This window comes from Castanea sativa, chromosome 5, assembly GCF_040712315.1.
Source record: "Castanea sativa cultivar Marrone di Chiusa Pesio chromosome 5, ASM4071231v1".
In the NCBI taxonomy this organism is placed as follows: domain Eukaryota; kingdom Viridiplantae; phylum Streptophyta; class Magnoliopsida; order Fagales; family Fagaceae; genus Castanea; species Castanea sativa.
Window position 1 is genome coordinate 81,146,032 of NC_134017.1, and position 8,333 is coordinate 81,154,364.

The 8,333-nt window shown below is 32.2% G+C and overlaps 1 long non-coding RNA gene across 1 annotated transcript; it reads left to right on the forward strand.

Annotated features, from left to right (window-relative positions):
* The first annotated feature begins 3,539 nt into the window (after nt 1-3,539).
* Nucleotides 3,540-6,397, forward strand: LOC142633743 (uncharacterized). Its single transcript, XR_012843954.1, has 3 exons — nt 3,540-3,648; nt 5,009-5,083; nt 6,101-6,397. It is a non-coding gene; the product is annotated as an uncharacterized LOC142633743 (long non-coding RNA).
* Nucleotides 6,398-8,333: the final 1,936 nt, after the last annotated feature.

Consider the following 8,333-nt stretch of genomic DNA (forward strand, 5'->3'; position numbering starts at 1 on the left):
GAATTTTCGGCAGTTAAGTGCGAAGGTAGAAATTAAAAGCTTTTATCAACATTTTTTAATAACTATGGATACAAATACGTTGAAAAAGCTCACGTTTGTTAGAGTGAGTTTGAACTATTTCATATTAAGAAACTTTATAATTGAATTAACTGTAAAATAAATAGAATAAAAAACAAAAACCTTCCCATCAAAATCCGGCAGTTTCAAATTATAACGTGAGACCCAATAAATGTGTTACTATTTGGGAGTTGGGAGTTACGACTTTGCCACTTTTGGTTGTCTCATAACAAGAAGACAAGCACATGGTTGTCTTACATGTTCCTGTGCCGTGTTGTGGCGTACACGCCTAAAGATGAATAGAACATTAATATATGATGGAATCTACTTGAAGCAATGATCATGGAAAATGATGGAATCTACCAGGGGCTCTCGCCTCCACCTGTAGGTAGATTGTACTTTCTTTCATTTCTATGAACATTGCAGTTTATAAATTTAAAAAAAAAAAAAAAAAAAAAAAAAAGACCTTTGGCGTTCCATAAATTTTTTTTAAAAATGTTCCGTAAAAAAACCTTTTGAGCATTGCAATAACCTGGACCCATGTGGTATTATATATATGTCACGAGTCACGGCCCATTGGCTCCGCTCTGGCAATAAAAAAAACTAAATATAATATTTTAAAATTTTTTTTGTTGTTGTTTTGACCCCTTAAAATAAACATTAAAACACCTGACCATAATATTTTTAAATCCCACTTGAAATAAGTTTAAATACAATCCTCTTAACAATATTTAGGACTTTAAAAAAAAAAAACTCAATAACAAAAGTAGAAATTTGTTAATATTAAAATTTAGAAAAAGGTTAGATCTTAAAATTTTTGAAATAAATTAATCAAATGACAAATAAGTGGATGAATGATTAATTTGTTATGTACATTAAAAAGATGTAGCTCGTAAGATTGATAATGAAGATATAAAGCAACAATCTTAAAATAAGAAATCTCGTAGGAAAAATATTGTAAAACTTTATATATTGGGGTTTTTGTTTTTGTTTTTTTCTTTGTGATGTAGATATATTCAAGTTAGATTCTGTTTTAGATTTTATATAATATATATTTTTATTGACCCCCTGGAAAATAATCATAGAGATGCCATTGCGACCTAAACCATAAGTTACATATTTTGAGCATTCTAAAATTGATCTTTTCCTGCTTTAAATTGTAATACATGAGTTTCTCCACACAAAATATATATATATATATATATATATATATATATAAAATAAAATCATTATACAGACTAAGAGTTTTGTAGTTTAATTGATTGACACTTCCTGATATTTCCAAGACATCAAGGTTTAAATCTCCTCTCCTCTCCTCCATTGTAACAATCAAATTAACAACAACAACAAAAAATCACAAAGTTAGGTTCAAATCCTCCACCCAAATATATAATTATTAAAAAAGGTCATTACACAAGTTAATGACTAATTTAAAACTATAAATAATATATTTTCCTAGCATTGATTAAAATCCTTTGATTCTATCCCAAGAATTTATCTTGGCAATTACTTGTTATCAATTTCAAACAGACAAACATAGACCCAATTTTGTTTGGGCTGGGCTCAAAAATTGTCTCATGAACGAAGAAGCTACACAAATTTCACTTCTTAAAAATAAATAAATTAAATAAATTAAATTAAAAAAAAAACTATTTTAATCCAATTGCATGGTGCATGGTGCATGGTTACGCTCTCATGAAATGGTTCAAAGCTTGCACCAACATTACTTTAACTAGAAGCATAAAATAATATGACCCCTTACATAAATGTTCACTTTTTTTTTTAAAACAGTATGGGCAAACTTTCATCTCTTGATACATCACAGAGCATCCAACAAAGCTTGAGCTTAACAAACATCAGAAGCAATGCTTATAGTAAAAATGTCCATTATTTTTTAACAGCATCCAAAAAGCTTGAAGCTGCTAACACATGAGAAGGTCATTTGGCTTTCACTTTTTTCTTTCTTCCTTATTCTTTGCATTATCTGTGTGTGTATGATTGTGCTTTTCTTTGTGTAAACAAAGCGTAAATATTGTGTTTAGACAAGAAGCAAAGCTTATACTCTTAATTCCTTGCCTAAATGTTTCTTTCTTAACAGCACCCAAAAAAGGTTTAGACAAGATTATCTCTTTTCTAGAGATCAATTGGTCCTCTTGTGGATGGCACATGGATATATTAATTCAAGGGAAAATATAGAAATGAAAATCATAGCAAAAGAATATTTTGAAAATTTAGCCATACACTTTCTTCCAAGATTTTGAAAAAGATAAGTATAATGGTGATATAAAAAGGTGCAAAATGCAATAATGCATGATGCAAGATTTTGAAGAAGATTCATCTCCTCCATTTGGAACTAAATTTTGGCAAAGTAGGCGAAGGGGAAGCAGGGCCAGAACCAGAGCTGAAGGTTTAGGGGGGCAAAGTTTGGGATTTAAAAAAAAAAATAAATTGCAACTTCAAGGAATTTTTTTTTTTTTTTGGTGTCAATTTAATATTTTATCATCTATTTGGGTCAACGAGATTGGGTATGTTTTTAAGACCGTTCTTTGGCCTCATGTTCTGTCATAGTCTCTTGCCACATTAGCTAGGCATTTCAAAGCCCAGTTGACACTCGGTTTTTTCTTTTGAATGCTACTGACACTTGGTTTGACAAATTCTATCTTCTTTACAATCTCTTTGATATCATTAATTGACTTTCGTAACTCAAAAAGACAATAAACGAATATTAAGATAGTAAAAGAATAAACATCAAGAATAGGAGTAGCCTTTGTGCAAAGCAGAGGAGTAGACTACAAGGGGGGATGGGAGAATTTTTGTCTAATATTTTGGTCATTAAGAGAGAGAATTTAGGTTAATTTTGATAGAGAGAATCCAGAAAGAGCAGTACGAGAACTTGATTTGGGTTAAAATTAAAAAAGCTTGTTTTTAATTGCTTTTGTTTTGTTTCATTCAATTACTCTGTTCCATGTATATACAAGCAGAGCTGTACTTTTCTTATTCATTCAATGAGAAATTTTTTTTCTCTCATCTTCATCTCCGAGTTTATCTTCTGATATGAGATAGCAAACCATAACATAGCTCCATCTCTAGCCAGGAGTGAGCTGATAATAAGAGAGAAGAGACTAATGCTGATTTTTTTTTTCCCAAATATCAATTAAATATATCCTAATATTCAAATTGATTTTTTTTTCAATCTCGTTTCAGGGCATTAATATTCTTTACTTGTTTAGTTATAATTCCCATAAATTTTATTATTATTTTTATTTTTGGCTGTGATCCTTTTGGGTTGTCTAATCTCTTATTCTATTTAATTGTTTTTTTTACTTGTTCATTATAATCTTATGGTTTAATATTATACGGGTCTTTGTGGGTTTACATCATTTTGGGCATTTAGACTCTAATCAAACATAACTCTTTTACTTTTCTTTTAAAATGGACGATGATCAAGGTTAAAGACAATGAATCCAGGCAAGAAATCAATGATAAAGAGGACATATGAACAATTGGAAGTACACATTGATGAGAGTCATGAGACAGGGTAGTAAGAGCAAGGTGTTGAAGAGGACCGAGATTTTAAAGACGAAGGACGAGGTGAAGTTCCCCTTTTCACTTGTATGAACATTACCTTTTAATATCTGTTTATATTGCCACTTTATGCCTCTAATTTCTGGTTACCGCTAATATTTCTATTTTGGATTAATTGTTTGAATCCCATTGTGTGTTTAGATTAATGATTATAGTCATTAAAACTAGATTAGCATTTTATTTATGAGTATTATTGAATTTTTTTTTTTTTTGTGTGCTTGTGTGCGATCATTAAATTTTTGCTACAAGTAAACTTTTTTTAATCGTGATGGTGATAGAGATGAGGGACATAGAGCCGTTGTTTTTGGAAGTTTGGGGTGACCATAACATAACTCTCCCATTTTGCTTCATTTCTTTTACTCTCGCCTTTGAACCAGAAGGATTTGTCCCTCACTCCCTTCCTGCTGCCTCCCTAACCCCTCCAATTATGGATATTCAAATTGTAATATTTTTCTGGTGTTGATTTCAATTCCATGTTTTGATTGGCTTACTCAGTTGTTATTTTGAGCTATATATGATTTGTAATTTTTTCTTTGATTTATCACTAATTCATGTGATTACTCTTTGCAGTCTATACAAAAAATGTTTTTGCATTTGTCATTTTGGTCGAATAGAATAATTGAATCCTAAATATTTTCCTACTATTCCATGTCAATATCTATATTTGTCTCCCTTATCCAAGTCTTTCAGTTCGAACCTCTTTCACTTTTCTCCTTCGTCTTCTTTACTTCTCATCTTTAAATGATCATCATTTGCAATCCAGGACGCTGACTGGGCACATCCATCTAGTAATTCAGCTGCCCAGGTCAGTTAGTGTTATCATTAAAAGATCTTCTCTTTCTTTTCTTTTTTTCTTTTTGAGTGTTTCCATTGATTAATCAAATCAGCCAAATTGTAAAGAGAAACATTGTTTCTTGAATTAACTCCACCAAACTCTCGTAGGTCAGAAACTTTTATGCAAGATTCATAGCAATGTATGTTACCCTTGTTAGCTGAGATGTGGAGTGGAGTCACCCTTTTATCTTGAAGGAGCTGATGAACTATTTGAATTCATTGTGATGTAGTTATTTGGGAGTTACATGAATGTGGCTGTGGTTTGCGTATCTGTATCCCCCTTTGTGAGTGCAATTCTGAAATTATGCATCTCGCTATATTAAACATGCCCAGAATTGTCCATCAGACAGAGTTCCACTCTATGATGTCAAGAAATTGAACTGACCTTTACAAATAGTATATGGCATGATTTTGTTAAAATTATTTCTTTAAACATAGCTTGATTGACCTCTTCATCGAATCTCTTATTCATTGACCTCTTTATTTTGGGTATTTGGAACAATCTGACATAATTCATATGCTTTTCTTTTAGGCATGCATGTAGATGGATGATGATCAAGACAATGAATTCAGCCAAGAAATCAATGGCGAAAATGATGTGGTTGAGGTATCCAAGATTGAGGACAGTAATTTAGTTATTTACCCCAAGGCCACCACTTTTTTTTTATTTTGGACGAATGAATTACTTTCTTAGCAAAGAATTAAATAACTGTTAATAGTTTTTTTGTTTTTTAGAATAAATAACTGTTAATAGTTAATACCCTCTCCACTTGTTGAGAAATTATACAATCATTTAGTGGACCACGTTATTTGTCTACTATTTCACTAAAAAACTCTCACTTGTATAAAATTGCTAAGTCAATAATTAGTTTCTGTTTAAAAAAAAAATTTAACTCAACAATTTAAACAAGTGTGAGTTTTTTAGTGGAATGGTAAATCATGTCCACACCGTGTAGACTTTATAATTTCTCCCATGTGTTTCTCTTTTAAAAAAAATTCAATTAATGCCCATTTTTACAAGGCCGAAGATGGATAAGCCCAATTATTATGGACCCATTATTATATTATTTTTTTATATTATGTGGCCCAAATTTATGTGAAATTGGCGAACTTTTTTTTTTTTTTTTTGAGAAAGTTCCAACCTATGATGTCCGCTCTTGATGATAGTTTTTTATTATTAAACTAAAACACCAATAAATTTTAGGTATAGGCGAGAATTGAACTCATTAGAGATTTTACTAGTTAAGCTAACTGGAACCCACGTTAGCAAACTTCATTGATTTGTTTTTAGACTCTAGTTCATATAAAGAAATATATTCTACAATATTCAAAATCCTTTATTCCTTATTGAGAATTTGCCACATCTGGTGGGTGGGGAAACAAAACACAAAAATAGTCTATAAGAGCTTACATGTGCAAATTATTAATGTTGTTTACTAGAAAAGGGAAAATGTAAGTGTAGTTTGCATGCATTGTTAATTGATAGAATCATTTTGGTTTCAAACAATAAGTTTCCATTGGAGTTGCAACAATTAACATAATCAAATTGCTTATAAATATTGTTTTTTCTATTTTCTCCCCTCTTTTAACCTGAATCCCTGGCCTTGTTTTTAAAATTTTGCAGTCTAAACCTATTGGAGAAGTACATTTTATACTGGTGAAAATTGTTAAGCAGGGCTGCTCCCCAAAAAGCCATGTCTTACAATTTGGCACAAAATAGCTAATTGATGAAAGCTCCACAGGCAAAGCTCAATAACGAAGCTTCCTTTTTTATTCGTCCTGAATCATTGACCTTGTTTATAACTCTATGCTCAGTTCATGGATGCAACAAAAACTGATAGATGATGCTCCATTCAACATGATGAATGTAGCATGTCATGGATGTCAAGCAGTTATGCATGAACAAGAAACTAAGCAATCGCCTTTATGTGTATCTGTAAATTATTCTTTCCTAATTTCTATTTTGAATGTGAATGAGGTTTATCTCCATCCAAGCAGATGCTTGTGTTTGTGGCAAAATTGATTTGCATAAGCAGAATGCTTTCGTTGAATTTTACTTTTTTGATGATTAATATCCTAAGATTTTTTTCTTTTTCTTTTTTTGATAGTAATGGAGCTGAAAGAAGTGTTGGTATTAATAATCATCAATAAGCAAGTTGCATGGTTCATGTTTGTTGTGCTTTTGTGTGGACTTGCAAGCTTGTACAACTAAAATTCAAGTGCTGTTGGTGCCGCTTCCCATAAGATTTAGATAGGGACCAGTCAGCATGGTTGATGACAAATTGATGCCCTTCCATTTTAATTTGTCATTGTGATCACTCGGCCCCAGCATGCTTTTGTTGTAATTGCATGTTAAAAGAACATTAGTGCATAAGTGAAATAATCATGTCACCTCTGCCTAGCTTTAATGTTTACAGCACTAGTAATATGAGTAATTAGGCAATAATAAGGGTTGTCCATTACTGTAAGCGATAAGAATATTGGTCCATCACCATCAGTAAGTGGCTGCAATACAATAACAAGTAACATCCTGTTCCTCTGGTGAAGACCTTTGGTCACATACTTTTGCAGTCTGGTCACATCACAGGTGCAGAGATAATCTTACTCAGTCAGCAACAATAATATCAAATTCATCGGGGTCCTGAGAATCTTGAAAGTGAGATTTCTTGGTCACTGTTACACTCATTTTCACCTTTGATAGCTATCAAGCATGGTACTTTTACCTTTTCTCTTTTTCTTTTCTTTTTTTATAATCAGTACTTTTGCCTTTTGACTCTACTTTTGTCGCTCAATTATTTAGAGCTAAGAGCTCCTCTATAGTCTATAGACAAGTAGCACGACCACTTTGTATTTTCTAGTAATAAGAAGTTTCAACCTCTATTGTTTTTGGTCATGCCAATCCATTATAAAATCTATAGTTGTTTGTTATCATATATAGGTGACGAATTTTGGTAATAAATTTATTTTGAATTTTAATAAGATGTACTTATTTTTAAGATTTGTGATTTCTGATCTTTAGATAAAGAAAAAAAAATCACTCAAATCCATAAGATTATAAACACCAAGAATTTGGTTTACTTTTGTAAGGTCACGATTTGCACTTGAACCCCACAATACGAAAGGAATAGGCCCAAAAAACTTAATACAATGAAATTTTTAGAGAGTAAACTTAAAACCTAGGTTTTATGGATGTTAGATAACAAAATGTTGGGCTAGATCCTCAATTCATATGCAACAAACTGCCTATGTAACAGAAACTCTCCTCGAACGTATGCCGATGACGGTTTATATTGTTGTTTCCTTTTTTAAAGAGAGATTACAATTGAGAGTGGTGTGTACAATGTTTTTATCTTTCTTCTCTTATCCCCCTCTCTTAAATGTCTTTCTTTTCCTTTTATATCATCCTCATTCTTCCCTCCAGCATTCACGTATGGATTAGATCACTGATCCAGATACTTGTCTCATCTGCCGCTTTTTTTAAGTCTTCCAACAATAGCTGTAAAATTGATCACCACTGTTTAGATGTCATTTCCTCATTAATGCGGCCAGGGAGTTAGGTGCAGAATCTTTAATGCGGTGGTAGCAGCTTTTTCTAAGATATTTCTCACTTGGTCTTCCCCTCTGTTCCTTTGTGGAACACACCGCCACCCGCAAGACCTTCTAGAATATCATTCCTATCTTCATGGTGTATCCTCTGACCTTCACCTTACTTAGCTGAAGAGTTGCCCCTCTTCGGGCTATCTCCATCAGCCTCGTTCGCAGCAGTTTGATAGTAGGCTTCTACATTTGGTATTGTTACTACCACTACACCTTCCTCAGACAAGTTAATACGCTCAGATCAAGTCCAAAACCCAAAA